Raw genomic sequence first — 17,941 nt, forward strand, 5'->3', positions numbered from 1 at the left:
ATGGGAGAAAAAAACACAATAACGCTTGGCTGCCATTGCTCATCGAACGCATCGCCCCAAAACCTCTCAAAGCAAAATCAAACACACGAAAGGTTGGCGAGAATACATATTCTTAAAAAAGAAAAATCACTGCACACAAGTAAGAAGTAGCACAGATATATATCCTCTGATTGCAGTACGACATTCTGGCGCTGCTCGTACGGTTGGATACGGCCAAGCTGTTTTCTCTGAGGCGTCAGGAGCAGGTGTGTTTGAGGAGGCACACACAGAGGCATGGCGCGATAGCCACGCTTCAGCGATGCATGAAGCACGCACACATCATCACAGACAGTAGCACACATGCTGCTTGCCTGCTGCTTTTTCACCAGAAAATGAGGGCCATGGCCCTGCACTGCCTGCTGACTCGCCCTAACAAAAGGAGCAGAGGAATTTACTGTCTCTTGCCATTGTTATGGGACTGTATCTCCCAGGATAGCTGTATCTCCTCCCATCTTTTTCCCCAAATTCAATTATCACCTCACGCTAGTTGCTGCTGGCCCACTTCCTCTGCTGTGTGCAAGCGGTGCATGTCTGTGGCCGTGCGCGTTACTCACATATTGGGTTTTTTTTTTTGTCTCTCTATATCTGAACAGGACACACACATTTACACATTACAAGGAGAACCTAAAAAAAACCAGCTCTGTTGCTGTTGCTATAGCTCGCAGTTCCATCTTAAGACGGAGAAGGAAACCTCCGCCATCTTGGCACGGCAAGCTGTGGATGATTGATCATGTGATTTAGGGGTTTAATCCAATTTGACGGCAGCGCGGTCTGAGGTAGAGTACATCTTCCTGGCATTTATTAGACGTGGCTCTGTGGCCCGACAGCACCAAGAAATGCAGACAGTTAAAAACGTGCATCTGAAAAGAACACATCTGATCGCCGTTTCCTCGGGTTTGCACACACAGTGCCATCGTCTATTTTTACATTCTACTGCATGTGAAGCTGCACTTTCATAGTCTATGAATGGACAAGTAAAGGTATGGTATTCAACAAAGTATGAAGTTCATTAAGACGACTGCTTTAAAAGAAAACAATGACGATCTGTGTTTCATCCGTCTCTGCTGGGTTACAGCAGATTACTAAAGAGTGCGCCGCTGTGTGAACACAGCTGTAGATATAGATCCAAGGAATTGAACTTTCTCACACTCGCATGTTTCAAGACCAGTCGTGGTTTTTGATCAATATTTCATACGTAATAGCTGCAGAATACTAAATGAAATCACGGCAGGTGGAAAAAATACTCTTCAGCTGCATTTTGATCATTACCCTGTTGTCATGAGATGAGAACGTGTACATGTACACCATCCCCCGTTCTAGGAACACCACATTATTTATATGCTTGAGCAGCCACTGAGTGCACAGAGTAACCTTTAACGCTATACAGTGAGAGACATAAAATCACTGATAATATATCATGGAGCCGGTTGGGCGTTGGAGTCAAACGCAGCAATTTAAAGGGGATAAAGTGAAAGTGAAAGCAAGTTTGTGTGCAGATGCAACTTTCTCACATTTGCCGTTATTCTCTCTCCATCTGTAGTTTTAGCTATGCCAACATCAAACATGCAGAGCAGCCAGAAACAAAGACAAAGAAGAAAGCACACACACACACATACAAACACACACACACACACACACACACACACACACACGAGTGAGTGAGTCAGAGGTGTTTATGTGTGTCACTGTGTCAAAGACATTCATGCTGAGATTGCTAGTAAATGGCACAGCACACTGCAACTATGCTTACTGTATTGTGTACCTGTTCCTTCGTCTGTGCCATGTGGCATGTATGCGTGTGTGTGTGTGTTTTCTCTGCGGTTTGCCAGATGTGTCACAGTGTGAGCCAGGTCCCATGGGTATAATTTTGCAGCAGTAATGTGAATCACTGCCTCAGAATTTAAAAAAAATAAGCTCGGTGGTAGGCTGAGCGAGCATTCTTTAAAACGCGTTTGACCGCTTTTGACCATGGGCAGCCCTCGTTAATCTCCAGAGGCCAGCCATAGGTGGTTAGAGTTAACGAGCAAGGTGCGCTGAGCTATGCCCGGCCTCAGTCCCAACATGCACCTCTTCGCTGAGTGAGATTAATTACCACACAACTCTGAGCCAATCCAAACCCCCGCCGTTCCCCGAGCCCCGGTCGCAGACGCTCAGATACATACCCTCACTGTAACAGAGCACATTCGGAGCGCATGAAATGCGACGCTGTGTGCGCATGATTAATTAAAAGAGCTTCCAGGCAAAAAAAACAGAAGTCATTTGCACATGATTGGTCAAGAGCACCGCTGTGGGTTGTTGCCAGTGAGTTCAGACACATTCCACCAGCAGTGGAGCATTTTCCTCCAGTGGTTGTTGATTGCTTTCAGCTACATTCCCCGTGCCCATTGTCAGCTGTCCAAGGATGACTGGCTGCAGAGACACTCGCATGCTCCCAGTCAATGCTGCCTTTGATGGAGGGCAGGGGCCGACACTCTCCTCGGCCATTTAGTGTACACACCCTGCTGGGAGCACACAGGAACCACCACTGACAAACAGATGGGACGAAATACACTGTCAAGCACACACACATCCTTCACATCCAGTCATATGTACACGATACAAGGCTTATGATTCAATATATTGCCATTTTTTTCAAGCTAATATATCGCGACTTTTAAAATCAAAACTAAATAAAGTAATGACATCTTTGCACGTAAACTTTTACTTAAAAATGCATCATATTTTTGAAAATGTATACAGAATCACAAAGTTGTATTATTTCGCAACACTTATCTAAACCTATATCTTCATAAAACCCTTTTAAAATATGTTTTATCTTGTTTTTTATTATCTCCTGCATTCAGATGACTTCCTCCAGTCTGTTATTACTCTCCAGACATCGTCCTTATAGTGTTACTCTTATCCTTCCAGTCGAAGAGAAAGCTTAGCATATTAGTATTTTAGCCCTTTGAATTAGAGGCAAACCCTGCTAAGAAACACTGTGGTAATATTCTCTTTGTGTTCTAGATTACAGGTATATTTGTATGATGTGTAACTGTGATAGTGCTGACTGTTTGGTGTGCATGTGTATGAAAGTTTACAGTATAGTAATTAATGCCATAAAACACAGATTTATTGTAAAGCACACTCACAGTAAGGCTTTGTTACTGTAAAACATAGTCAAAGCAAAGTTACTGTAAAAAGTATTAGATGGGCAATAGAAGGGTGTTGTTTAAGTATAATAAATGCCTTACAATGTGTTGTGTAGTACAAATCAAGACATCGTGTTGGTAATGGACCCGTCTGACGGTGTGGATAAGATGCACGTGCTCCACAGATAAAACTCTCATTTCAGGTTCCCCCTGCCTTCTGTATTTGTTAGTTTAGTCACAAGAAAGATGGATGAATGAAGTGGAACACAAGTCAAAACATGCAAATACAAACACAATGTACATTTCTGTCACTTTTCTGGGAGGACAAACATCGGGCTTTACCACGAAACAAGCTGCCCTTATTCAAGGTAATCATGTAGCCAAGCAACAGAGGCCGGGCATTGGTGTACGTTTGCTATCCTCTCGTCAACTGAAGTAAATAAAAACATCACCAAATGGCTATTGATTGGTTTAAATACATTCTTATTATATCAGGGGGAGAACATTATGCCCTTCATTTGCCAAATTGCAGTCTGATATTGACAGCTGCTACTAGAGGGGATCCGAGCGTTCAGCGTAATGCCAACACAGTTTTGTTTTTTTAAATGTGTAACTGTTGTTTTCTGCAGGAAGTGACAACGTGAGATCAAATACATCCATCTCAGATAATCGTAAAGAGGAAGCTTCTCACTTCAAGTCAATGTTTCCGGCCCTGAAGGGAAACGCGTGGTTCTGGGGACCCTGTCAATTCGCCGCTGTCTGGGACAAACAATCGCTGGGATTACAGGAGCTTTTCCTGAAACACCTTTAATCCCAGAAAAAGAGAGAGGACCGTGGTTGGCTTTCCCTGACAGACATTACAGCTGCTATAGAGGAGCACGGTCCCCTCATGAGGGATCAGCAGCCGCTCTTTACAGGAGAAACCCACTGCCATTATGTTGCAGACTGCACGAAAAACGACGACGGTGATGGGAAAAAAAAACAGTGAAAGGTGGCACGCAGAATATAGAACGAAAATAAAAAGCCCATACATTTGTTAGGTTCCTCTTCTATCTAGCCTGCGGCGGGGAAATGTGCTGGCTGTGCCTATATTAGTGGAGTGTGGAGAGGCACTGCGGTCCATCCTCTCAAAACTGACAGGGGTTTCTTAAAACAAAGATCCCAGAGGACAGGAAATGCTGGCCCGAGCGAATTTTCAGCCCGGAATGTGCATTTACGCCTTGGTGTCCATGACGGAGTCTATCCTATTGTCTATAGCGGAGCCATTGTGATGGCAATGCAGCCTAAATGAGGCCAATAATAGTGCCCCGCTTGGTCCCCAGAGTCTTGCCTGTTTAAAAATCGATTCTCTGCTTGACTAGGGACAGGCTGGGAATAGAATGAACTGGAAGGAATGGAGAGGAAAGTGGTGACGAGAAGGGAGGGGGGGGGGGGATACAAAAGATAAGGAAGACATACCGCGAGTGACAAATCCAGGCATATGTTCAACTGTCAACTTGTTGCTATCGGTGCATCGTGACCTTTGACATACACGTTGATGTGACAAACATAAAGTAGAAATCAAGCTTTAATTGCTATCTCCTGCATGCCTTGACTGTTTTATGCCTTTTGGATTGTTGTCCTCTGTTAACATGTTACTGTATATCGTGTCAGCTGTGAACTCCATCCACCAAACAGAGCAACCTCTGTATACACTGTGCAGCACATTATTGTACCGCCCACAGCAGTTATTCCAACACTAACCCTTTATCAATGTTTATTCTCCCGCTGTTGTTTTCGCCCTATTTTATGCCTACTTGGCTGTATATAAAAGCAATATCTTTATGCTTGTTTACCGTTGTTATCTTTGTTTCGCTGTATATCTATGTTATTGATCGTAGCACTTTGTGTTGGGAGATACAACTGAAAAAATAAAAAAAGTTGCCCATTCTAAGTCAGAGCTGTGAATCTTCTCTTCCACGTGTAACGCATCATGCTTGCTTGATTCCTGTCTGGCCCGGGCTATGACTATGGCAGCAGGCAGGTCCTAAAGTAACTACTGCACAGATTGTTAGCCATTTGCTGAAGGTCTAATTCTGGAGAAAAGACACAAAAGTCAATGAATCAGGATTCAGAAGTTGGGACGCCGCCTCGTGTCTCCTCTTAAACTCAAACAGTGACTGGAACTTCATTCGCCAAAACGTAACGATCATTCTGATGAAACTTGGCTACAATTGACTCGTGGTGATGGCTAACGAAATAAAGCAATCTCACTGTTTTGGGAGAAAATGAGCACAAAGGGGTTCCATAAAACGAATTGTAAAAAAGTATCTTCAGTCATGCACAGAACACCGTGATGTACATAATAGAAAGACATAACACTTTGAAATCGTCATGAGTCAACTGCTGCTAAAATCAAAACAATAACCGTCTCTGCTCATGCCAGAAACTGAAGGCAACTTACCAAAGAGAGGGTTAACTTGTCACAGACTGGCGCTCTGAGGTGGAAAAAGTCTTCTCTCCTACTTAACTGCCTAAGACACTGAGACGCTGCCAGTTTATGGCAGAGACAGATATACGGGCTTCATTAGCAACTGGACCAATGTGAACAAGTTGTGGGTGGTGCACAACAATAGCTACAGCCAACCAAAAAGCCCCAAACACACACACACACACACGCACACAAAGAGAGCAACGGAAGGTGTGTGAAAGCCCTATTAAACATGATGAGGTCTTATTGAGCGGATGGTATCGCACACACTCTGGGGATTGGAGGCTGTGGGCTGTTGTAAGGGGGGGGGGGGGGGTCAGAGGATGTTTTATTCAACATGCGCTCCTTATCCGTTTCTCATTTCTACACCGTCCCTCCAGCCCCGTCTCACTTCAGCTCTGTGAGTCGACCGCGCTCCCCGAGCACGTCTCAGTGACCTTCAGCCGCCTCAGACAAGCTCACCCGTTTGTCTCAACGCGACCCTTTGAAACAATCGGACTCCCAACGACATCCTATTGTCAGCATTTTAGTTTTACACGTAAAAAATCTGGCTTATTTCAATTAAACTGTTCAAACTGTTGGAAACCCAGAGTGGCTGTTCAACTTTCATACCAATTATCCACTTTGGCTGGGGAGTCAACATTTTTTTCATTTCAAACCCTGGATGCACACACACACACACACACACACACACTGACACACACTCAGTATCATCGATTGTTCTCCGAGCATGGCTGTATCCATTCTACAGAGCAGCAGCTGTGGGTCTCGGAGGCCTGCAGGGGAGCAGTCCAGTTATCTCAGATGGAATCTTATTTCAGGATTTATTGGAACAGAAACAGAACAGTGCGGCAGTGAATGTGTATGTGTGTGCGTGTGTGTGTGTGTGTGTGTGTGTGTGTGTGTGTGTGTGTGTGTGTGTGTGTGTGTGTGTGTGTGTGTGTGCGTGTAGGTGTGTGTCCCTGCTGTGAGGTTATCCGAGGTTTTGTCGAAGGAATATGGAAAGGGCTTTGCTGATTGCTATCCTGATCCATGAATAGCCACAGCTCTTCTGTGGCCATGTGTTCAGTGTCTTTTGTGTGTCATTATTATAATTAGGGACATAATACTGCCATATAATGCTGTCATATGATAGCAAAGCACCGTAAAGAGAGGCAGAAACGAGGAGGCATACCGGGAGAGGCTGGGTAAAGTCAGCTCACTTTTCTTCTTTTTTTTTCCCTGACACCATGCAAGGCCTGGGCAGGCTGATCTGCACTGGTGTGTGGCTGGAGGAGGAGGAGGAGGAGGAGGAGGAGGAGGTGGTGGTGAGGCAGCAGGACAGAGGGGGAGAGGGGGAGAGGGGGGAGGCATGGCAGGGTCTGCAGGACAAGGAGGAGTGCCAGATCACTGCTGGAGCCAAGAACAGGACTGACTGGGCCTGTGTGTCAGATCAGTGCGCACACACACACACACACACACACACACACATTCACACACACACACACGCATTCACACAAGCATATGGAGGATGAACAGACACATAGATGTCACTGACCTTCGACGAACAACACTGAAAAGTCACAGCTCGAACAAACCGAGAGACCAACGCTCAGTGATCGTCTCGTAAAGATCCACCATGTACTTACAAAATAAGCAGCCCGTTTGTGCTCATTTATTATGAGCTCTCCGTGTCCGAGAATTTGAGATTTCAGCTCGTCCTCGTCTGCCAGCTGCGTGAACTCGATTGGACGAGTGTTTATAGAGACTTTTAACAGTTGGCTGGGACTCGCTACACACTCATTACTGACCGACGCCACAAATAGCCAGCATCCTCTGCACACACAACGCCAGCCTCCATCAGATCAGAGAGGGCTGTTCCACACAGTGCAATGTTTATGGCAGTCCCGGCTCCCGGGGGACTCATTGCACCATAACACGGACCACTGCAGCTGATAAAATAACGGGCCACAGTGTTCTAGCTTTAGGAGACAGTGGGAACACCTCTCATTCTCTCTTTGCTTCTGTGTCTCTCTCCCTTGCCAATTCTCGCATGACCTCGTCTGTGTTTTTTTCGTCTTTTCGCCTTTATCGCTCAGAGCTGGGGCCATCTGAGTGGATTTCAGAGACACGTTGACAAGCCAAGCAACAGACAATTGAGATAAAGTCCCTCCTCTCCCTCCGTTTCTGTTTTTTTTGTGGCGCAGTCCACCGAGAGAGAGGCTTACGGTTTCACTGTCGTGAGCAAATCTGATCCTGAAAATTCTGACAAATTTCTCTCGACTATAGCTGCCGGCTATGAGATTTTCAACATCTTACGTCTCCAAGGAATGCTACAGCAGTCGTTGATTTACTTTCCACACCAATTAAAGGAAGAAAAAAAGATAAAATTACACCTGTGAATGCAATTCGTTCCTGTAAGACAAGCAATTTGCCCGGACTAAAGTGTTTGTATATGTATGTGTGTCTCACAGAACAGACAGAGGCTGTGTTTCTCTATTTCACATTCCTGCTCTCTTTACATTTCCGTGTGCTGTATTACACATTCGCCCACGGGACATTGGCAAGATTTGTCCAGAACGAATGCAAAGTGACATCTGAGAGAACGACTCCATTATGCTCGGTAAGGTCTACCCTGCCTGTGTTATGACAAAGCATGATGACAGTGTGAGAATAAAGTCAGAAGTAAGATCTGTTCAGGCTGCTTCCCCATGCCAGATAGGATCACGTGAGAAAGGACCGTGTCCAGTTCTTCTGCTGATGGGCCTAGTGTTCACACCAGCACCCGACAGGCCTGGGTTTTGCCCCCCCCCCCCCCCCCCCCCCCCAAAAAGGCAACTGCTATCTAGTCCCACTATATTCAAGAGAACGCAGACATCTCTTCGATGATTTTGGGGTCAACTGTCCCTTTAAAGATCTTTCTAATGGCCAGCAGGGGGCGACCCCTCTGTTTGCAAAAAGAAGTCGGACTGTGTAGAAGTTTTGTGAAAATTACCCAACTTATCAATTGATGTATGACCTCAGTAATCACTGTAAACATGAGTTCATGGTCTCAACCCGCTAGTTTCAAGTCTTCTTCAGTACAGCATGATGTTAATTTAGTACATTTTGGTCCAATTTAGAGTAAAATATTCGATAAAGCAGGGTATGCTTTAGGGCGGGGCTAACTTGTGATTAACAGGTTGCTGTAGAGCAAATGAAAACAAGCTTGATAACCCTTCTTTCACCTTTCTTTCAGCTATCTACTTTTCTTTTTTCGTCCTCCTTGTTCATCCTCTTCCCTCATTGATTCAAACACACTGGGCATTTTGCATGAACGCCATGCATAGCCGTCTCCACACATATAAAGTCTCACCTCGTGAGTAAAGTACTGTGACTGCTGACAGGTTAGTCTTTCAAATGAAAGGCCCAAGCTCTTGAAAGTGACTTTGACAGGCCTGACTTTGTGAACCGCATCGACAGCTGTCCAAGCACGGGGATAAGAGAGAGAAGTGAAGTTTCCCGAGAAATCGCAGTACAGAGTGTTTTTTTGCACTGGTGCTAGACCTGCTTTTGTTTACAGTCGTTGCCTTTGCAATCTACAAGTAATGGGCTGTGATAGCGTCAAACAGTCATTACATTTAATAATTCTCCATGTTATCTGGGAGTGTGCGCAGCTTGATTTGTAGATCATTTTCATTATCTGCTAACCGTTGTGTGCGGACAACAGATTCCGCACGTCGTGCCCTATCGAAGCAAAACAGCCGTTTGCTCCAGCTTCACATTAACGTAAAGCGGTTTGGCCGCAGTTCTATAGAAACGTTACATGGAGAAAAATAGTCAAGGATTGACATATGTATGTTGTCATATAGGCCAGTGTGTGGGCTCCTGCAGTAAAGTCTTCACCTGTTGAGTCGACACGACATGTTGTCCTCTGATTCGACTGATAAAAGGGTCTTTTCTGAAGCTATCCGGATGTCTACCGCTGTTCTAATAAGCAGCCAATTTGATCTGATATTTCAGGTAAGCTAACAAGCAATCAATTACTATTATTTTTCATTTCCCTGCTCATAGGGACGCTGCCCATTAATCAACATTGACATTTAGCAACATCAGTGCAAATGTACTGGGTTTAGCTCAACAGCACCCACAGTCCTAACACAACTAAAACGGATAAATGAACAGAAAGCATCATGAATAAAAAATACATTTATGTTTGATTTAAAGACTAAGTTTGACTGTACTTCAGTGATTACTGGTACAGAGAGAGCTAATCTGAAAATGCAGTGATACGCGACTCAAATGTGTTGTGTTAAAAGGCATTATTCCATTAATCATTTACCTACATTATGACTGGGGAGAGACTAATCGGAAATCCTGACTGTTAAAATGCCTGACTCATGCTTATCGCACAGCTCGCCGCAGTGCTCGACACCAGTGGTTCATACATGAATAACTTCATGTGCTGCGTCTTTCTCCTCCTCCCTCTCCATCACGCTCAAATCAGGACACAAAAGAAGGAACTAAAGAAGGTCATCAGTACTTCAGATCATTATTCCATCATCACCCAATTGACAGCCAAGTATAAATGCGCTGTGGAGCTAATAGTATTTTAGCAGGCTGGCAAGCATGAGTGAATAAACATTTTACAAAGTATGTGGGGGAAATAAAAAGTCTAACCCCCCCCCCCCCCCCCCCCCCCCCACAGCTGGCTGTAAAAAAGGGTTGGGGCCCTCCCGCCCTGCACTAGATTTAATTTACTGCTCAGGATTTACTCAACACTAAAGACATGATACAGATTTAAGACAGAACTCATCTATTTTTTTTTTCCTCACCTTCTCAGACTCCACCCCAGATCATCGAACCCACTTGTAAACATGTTGATCTAAATCCTAGTCCTCTTAACCTCCGTATCGTCGCACAGCTCAACATTTAGAACTATAAATGCCAATGCCACAAGACGTCAAGCTTGCAGCTCTCCAAAAGCCGGCATCTAAATGCCGTCGTTGTAATTTGTGAGATGGAAACCAGATTTATTGGTTATTTTGAAGGGCAGTTTATCAAGCAGCATTCTCTCTGCGCTGTTTATTGTTCCTTTATTGTCAATCAATGTGACAAGGAGGAGATGGTCTTTGAAAACATGACCCTCCTTCAAATACCAATTCCGATAGTCCAGTGATGAAAACACGTGTGTGTGTGTGTGTGTGTGTGTGTGTGTGTGTGTGTGTGTGTGTGTGTGTGTGTGGGTGTGGGTGCGCACCGGTGGGTGAATTAATGAATTAGCTCTCATCCGCAACCTTTTCTGCAACAGAGACACTAATCCCCGACCTGTCCTTTCTGCTGTGATCCGAGGGGCCTCATCAAACGACGGACCGGCTAAAAGCTTCTATCCCCAGGCAGACACTGCTCTGTATTCTATTCGTCTACGCGGCATTATTGTGTGATTGAATGCGTCCGTGCATAATTGAACATTTTGAACCCTTGAGCCAATACGCCTCAAATGAATCCTCAGCACCCGCATCAAAATGATTATTTCTAAACAAACCGTGCTTAATCGACTGCGTGCCTCCGCGGCCCTCTCCATCTGGAGGATGCTGTGTGACAGCTTCCTTGAAATTACAAATATCAATCTGCCACAGAGGGAGCTCAGCTGCCAGTGGCCTCATGGGGGTCCACGTCAAAGCAACCAGCCTTCAAAAACAAAGCCATCAAAAGCGCTGCGACACTTTGTTCTGAGACGACCACGTTCATCACCTGACCAGTGTCGACTGAAATGGCCAAACTGAACAGCAAGGGCTCGTGGCTCCTGATAGCAAAGATACCTGATGATACAAGCTAAACTGCTCTGGCTTTGTAAGGAAGCCGAACTTGTTGGCGCAGTGTGTGCTGCTCTGGGGCAGCTCTACGTGGCTCCACCCCCTCTCTCCCTCCGCGGCGGGGACAGACAGGCGCCAGCACCGAGGGCTCCCAATCTGCTGTGTGATCAGCGGTTTCTCTCTCCAAGCGTGTTTCCCCTCCTCGTCACCGGCTGTCTGCCCGCGGCAAACACCACCACTTACACTCCATCCACCCGCTTATTGATGCACTTCACAGCGGGATCGCCTTCGAGGGCTCCTCGGGAAAGCAATGGGTCTGTGGGGTGGCCTAATTCAATCAGCAGTAGGGGAACACACACACACATCATTCATCACCACAGGACCAGTCCGGGACGACTCTAGCAGCTCTTCCTTCTTATATATGACCAATAACACACACACACACACACACACACACACACACACACACACATAAACTGCTGTGGTCCCACTGGGCACTGAGCAGCTTTGTGAACCGTATATGAACAGAAAAGCATTGCAGGCAATTGTTAGGTTCTCTCTGGGTTCATTTGAATTCCACTTAGGCTGTATACCGGTCCGGAACATTATGTAGCAGGCGTGTGCCTTGTGCATTATAACAGGGACAATTGGGCTTTTAACCCGTGTAATGAAAATATAAACTTCCACAGGAAAAAATCCCTTTCAGGCACGATCATTCATCTCTATTTCAAATTTGGAGTCTCAATGGCGCCGTACTACTCTGAGGCACATTTATAAACTGTAACGGGAGTATGATATGTGGGCCTTTAAATGTGTCAGGAATGCGATGGCTGAGAGAGAGAGAGAGAGAGAGAGAGAGAGAGGCCATGAATTCAGCATTGCTGACAAAACTGACAACACTGCCATGAAGAACTTCATGTTCGGTGTCTTATTTTAGTTTTCTACATTTTACACGCACAGCAAGAAAGGAAAATATATTCTGTGATTACATTTGCATTGTTTACTAGCATGGAATACTGAGAAGATATACTTTCTTTCAGATAATTGTTGCATAACTAAGCAGCATGGGCAGACAAAGCTGGTCCTCGAGTTATTACAGTCCTGTTTGTCGAGTACTTTTCTACAGCGTTGACTCGTTTCATTTTCCCAAAATTTGATTTCAACATTAACTTAGTACACATGATGATGTAATTTAAAGCAAAGCGCTGCTATTACACCAAGAGCAGTGCACACATTAAGTCCCATCTTAATGTGTCAATTAAAATGGGTGACACATATTTATGAAGGACATTAAAGCACAGAGTGGTACAATGAATGCCATTATGAAACAAATACGATAAGACAACGCCGTGCCTGACTCATCAAAGTCCTTTCCCCCAATATATGCTGAACGGTTATAGAGCTCATCAGAGACTCAACGCTTCCACGTGAATGCCCTCTAATCCCATATTCGTTTACTCGTGACACGCTCAGAGACGGCGTGCGTGTAACGCAGCTCAGTGGCATGCTCAAATATTTAAGCATCAATTGTAAGTGAAGCCGAAGAGACTCACTGCAGCCCCAGAACATTCCAATTTACAAAATCAGCCCCAGAGTTGAACAAAGGAGCTGTCAGTTTCAGCACCACGGACAGTTCCTGTCATCTTCCCCATGACGAGGCGCTGCTGGCAGCAGCAGCAGCAGCAGCAGCAGCCCGACGGTTTTATCTGCTGCACTTTGTAACATCACACAGAAGTGACTTTAGGAATTCATTAACGCTAGGCCCCGCGCTCATAAAAAAAAAAATTACACCGAAAAATCCAGAGTGCCACTCAGACATATTCTTTCATGACTTTAAGCAACGTGGAGTGGAGATGTGGCTCACCTCCAACCGGCCTCTGACACATGGTCTCTGCCAGCATAAAATAGATATAGGTCACCTGACAAAATAAAAAACATCTTCTGCTGCTCTGGTTAACGGAATATAAGACCGTCTCAATGCAGTCCAGGCAGCAAACAGCGAAACAGCAATGGTTGGGTAAAAAACCTGTTTCAAGAAACCCAAGTAGTCCCTCAACACGTGTGTGTGCGTGTGTGTGTGTGTGTGTGTGTGTGTGTGTGTGTGTGTGTGTGTGTGTGTGTGTGTGTGTGTGTGTGTGTGTGTGTGTGTGTGTGTGTGTGTGTGTGTGTGAGTGAGAGCATAAAGCATACACTCACAGCACGTTCAAGATGAGCCCAACAGACACTGATCGACGGACCACCAACGGTCTCTCTTCAAAACGACTTGTAGCCGCGTCAAGAGAAAGAAAATAAAACATCAATAAATAAGGCTCATAAGTCCTGAGGATTGCCACGAAGGCTCATAAGTGGTCTGGCATTTTTGTTGTGATCCAGGCGCACTTCCAGAAAAAGGACCATCACCAACCATCACTCAGACTCCTGCGTCATGCGTCGGCATTCGCGCGGTTCCACCCATGGGAGCGCGCCGCTTGTCCTCATGGGAAACTCGTACAGTAGGTCGAAATGGCAACAACCCCAAAGCCTGTTGGAATGCGCGCCGACGAAGCAAAGAGCCCCCCTCCCCCAAATACAGTGAAATGACCGTACTCATACGGACAACAGGCTTTTGTCAGGGCAATAAAAAAAATCACAGCGTGTGCGCAAGTTTTGGCATCTCGTGTTCTCAGTGACGCACACAATCATTTCAAACGCAAGCGCTGGGAGTGTGTGAGAGGAGTGTGTGCGTGCACGTGAGACACACAAACACAGAGACAGAGAGGACAGAGAGACAGAGAGAGAGAGAGAGAGAGAGAGAGAGAGAGAGAGAGAGAGAGAGAGAGAGAGAGAGAGAGAGAGAGAGAGAGAGAGAGAGAACGATAAGTTATTTATGTGGCGCAACCATTAAAAAACTTGGGTCTATTGTTAAATCGCTGCCTCAGTTCAACCAGCAGCCTGTATCCCCCGTATACAGACAGGATTGTGCATATAATAAGGCTTACTGGGATGCCTTCAGGGAAAGCTGCCGCTTCGTTTACACCTTTATCTAAATCCTCTCCTTAGTGAGCTCCAGTGAGCCCGGCGGGCCGGTGTGTGTGTGTGTGTGTGTGTGTGTGTGTGTGTGTGTGCGTGTGTGTGAGAGAGAGAGACTGCACTGCAGAGGGCTTCTCCGGCATCTCCAAGTCTGAGCTTATGAGCAAACATGAGCAATATCGTGAGCCAAATATACAAAATAGGGGCTCTCCGTCCAAAATAAAAGAGCGAGAGAGAGGCACTGAGATTCCCTCTCTGCCCACTGCGACACATACCATGAGTTTAATTATTGACATATTGCTTTTCCTGAATGTTGTAGCCTGTAATAATCTATATTCGACTTCATCTCGTTGCTGCAACAGCGGCAGATGCAGAACTTCTCCACCTCACAGCGTCTGACCGGTACAGAAGGCTTTTTTTCTTTTTTTCTGAAAGCGGTGAATATCATCACATCTCCAGCACCGCGTGAGATCTTTCTTGCCAACTGGTGCAACTGTTCAACAGAAACCCAGAGTCATAGGCTGTCAATTCATTGCCGCGATAATCGCAGAACCGTATACACACACACTGAGGTCTGCAAACTTTATGAAATGCTCAGGGAGAAAAAAAAGACCGTGTTATGTCGGCGAGCCAACGGGGAAAACTGGCCTACCTTCAACTCGATTCCAAAATGGTACGACGCCGTTTGTCAGTCAGCGGGGAGGGCTTTGGACATCACAACTCCGGGTCAATGGAGAAAAGACGTTTCCATAAAATGGGTGCAAGCCAGTGATAGTCTGTGTTTCGGCGAGGTCACCCATTCAGCCAAGCGTCCGGTGTTAAATCCAGAACAGAATAAATGGAGATCTTGTCTCTGTCCTTTGGGGAAGAAGTGCGCCAAGCGCTCTCCTACGCAGCACTTCTCACTTTGCGCACTTGAAATAAAAACGGATGACGGGTTAGAAACGAAGAAGAAGAAAAAATGAATTACTACAGCAAGCAATACAAATGTATACCAAAAAAAAACGAGTGTGGGGGCGAAGCTGCCAAATGAGCAACCCCACACACGAAACCTGACAGCTGACTTTTACGCAAATCGTGCTCAATTACTGGTCCTCTCCTGGGTGCTTCACCATCCCAACACGCACTGGTCGGTGCGATCCCCACTCAGCAGCGCCGCGGTGGAGATGGCGGTGGGTGGGGGGGGTGGGGGGGGGGGGGCAAGAAATGTATGGATATAATGGCCAGATCCGATGGGGGGGGGGGTTTCCTTCACAGCTCAAGCTCTGTGTAGTTGCAATGCACACGACATGGGGGGAAAAAAGGATCTCTCCCCGGTCCTAGTGCACCGCACACACGCTGTCCCCTGCTGGCTCTAAACACGCGCCGCGGCAGCACCTGCACTCTGTCATTTGCATCGATCCAAACACTGAAATGGATGAGGGGGAAATAAATTCCGGGAGACACCTATAAGTCAACGCTACAACGCTGAGCAGAGAGAGGGTCCTCGCTTGATGGGATAGGGAGGGGGGGGGGGGTTAGAGGCTGGAATGGGAGGGAGATGAAAGAGAAAAAGGGGGGGGGGGGGGGGGGGGGTGAGAAGGAGAGAGGGTGCAACTTCATATACTTATAAATGAACCACGATACAGTCAGTCCCGTATACTGCTGATGGAAAGAAATAAAACACTTTTAATTCAGTCAAGGTGACACACATTCAAAACTCTGAAAGATTGACACGTTTAGTGCTGAGGTCATAACACTGACAAACTCATCTTACGAGGTGAATTTAAGATTTACTCTGAGTGATGTGGAAAACAAGACACTGAAGGGAATCTCAACCCATATTATAATGTTATGAGTGGCTTATGGAGGTTTATATGGTGGAGAGGAATACTGTGAGACAGTATGTAGCCTGTTCTACAAACATGAAGTTGCACACAGATTTAAAGCCAAACTTGAATATTTTCTCTGCGCAGATGTAGAATTGTTTCCACGCAGCCAATCAAGTCTTTCCATAAAGCAGCGATATTGTTCTGTCACACATGAAGACATACACCGACCAGACAACAGCCTGTTAACCCAAATTAGCTTCCCTGCCAAAGGTTCCTCATCTCTAAAACATGAGCACACGTCCTGCACCCTGGAGCTTATTGAACTTGCTACCAAACAAACATTCACCGGGGAAAGGTGTGCCAGACAACAGGCTATGCACATGAACTAATTATGTAACGTTAGCTGGTCACAGCTGCGGCAAAATGAAACTGGATTTAAACTCAGCCTACCTGCAAACGTCACGTCCGTTAGGGTGCTGATGTGACTCCCACGCTTACACGGCTAACAACACACTGCTCATGACTTGTAGCCTGCATACTGCAAGTAACGTTCGTCATCCTTTCACGTGTTACCCTGCTGCAGCTCTCGTGTCAAAGTATGCCCCCCTATTCAATATGAGTAGTGTTCCCTTTAAAATAGTTGTTGGCTCGTGGCGCCCCCCTTGGTTGGAGTTAAAGGTGCAGGTTAAGGTGAGGGGGGGGGGGATACACATATTTGGCTACATGCCAATTCCATGAATCGTATCCATTGTCCCCCCTCACTTCCGTCTTCGCCTTGCACATCAGCGCCGGTATGCAAAGAAAACACGCGAGGAGGCAGAACTCAAGGAAAGACCTTGTTGTTGTTTTTGAGGAGTGAGATGTCCTATCTTCTGAACCGTCACCTGAAGCGACGCCCGTTTCGGATGGCGGTGGCACAGCTGGATCAGCTGTCAGTTGGGTTTAAAAGCGCTTTTGTTGATCTGGAGTGTGTTACATTTATATGCACTGTCCAAAGGAGACTATCCTCTACCAGCAAAACATCTGCTTATTGAGTACAGTCCTGCAATATTCTGTATTTTGACTGTGTACAGATCAGTCAAACCCCTAACTGCTCAGACGCTGAATTAACATGGGACATCTCTACTGCCAGAATCCTTAAATCAAGAATGTGATCTTTGTTTGTTGACATTCTGTTTCTAAATTCATTGTTTAATACAGGTTATGGTGACATTGTCTTATAATTTGAAGAAATAAATTCACAGCCCAAATGTTTTAGCCAAAGCAGAAATGATGTAAGTATCTCACATAGATTCTGAAAGACACACCGGGATTTTCATCCGCACATGGGAGTGACTGGAAATGATGACGTGGGTATTTGTGAGACATCTGACTCTCCTCTCGTATTCATGATACAGATTAAAAGGGTAAATAAACAATGAGAAAACATCTTTCAAATGAATGAAGACAACCACAACACAGATCCAATGTTTTTCATCTGATTGTTGAATCAGAAAACATCAAATCTAAAACATGGAAGCATTAAACTTGAGTTGGTTCTGTTGTTCCTGTGTCAACTTCAGTGTAAAACAGTATTAATGCTGCGACGGAGAGATCAGTCTGATCAGCTGCAGCATCCAGTCACTTAAGGATTTGAAGTGATGAAGTGTGTCGTTGGATCTGTAAAAGACTTCCACGAAGGCTGGTCTTGTGTTTCCTCCACCTCCC

At 45.7% G+C, this 17,941-nt stretch overlaps 1 protein-coding gene across 1 annotated transcript in view; it reads right to left on the reverse strand.

The window, feature by feature from the left end:
* The window catches only part of il1rapl1a (interleukin 1 receptor accessory protein-like 1a), a 142,693-nt gene extending 127,484 nt beyond the window's left edge, over window positions 1-15,209 (reverse strand). Inside the window, exon 1 of the mRNA XM_079276787.1 lies at window positions 15,076-15,209. The gene's annotated coding sequence lies outside the window, so the exon portion shown is untranslated. The remainder of the gene's footprint in view (window positions 1-15,075) is intronic.
* Between the last annotated feature and the right edge of the window lie 2,732 nt (window positions 15,210-17,941).

The sequence above is a fragment of the Melanostigma gelatinosum genome, assembly GCF_949748355.1.
Source record: "Melanostigma gelatinosum genome assembly, chromosome: 10".
Taxonomy (NCBI): domain Eukaryota; kingdom Metazoa; phylum Chordata; class Actinopteri; order Perciformes; family Zoarcidae; genus Melanostigma; species Melanostigma gelatinosum.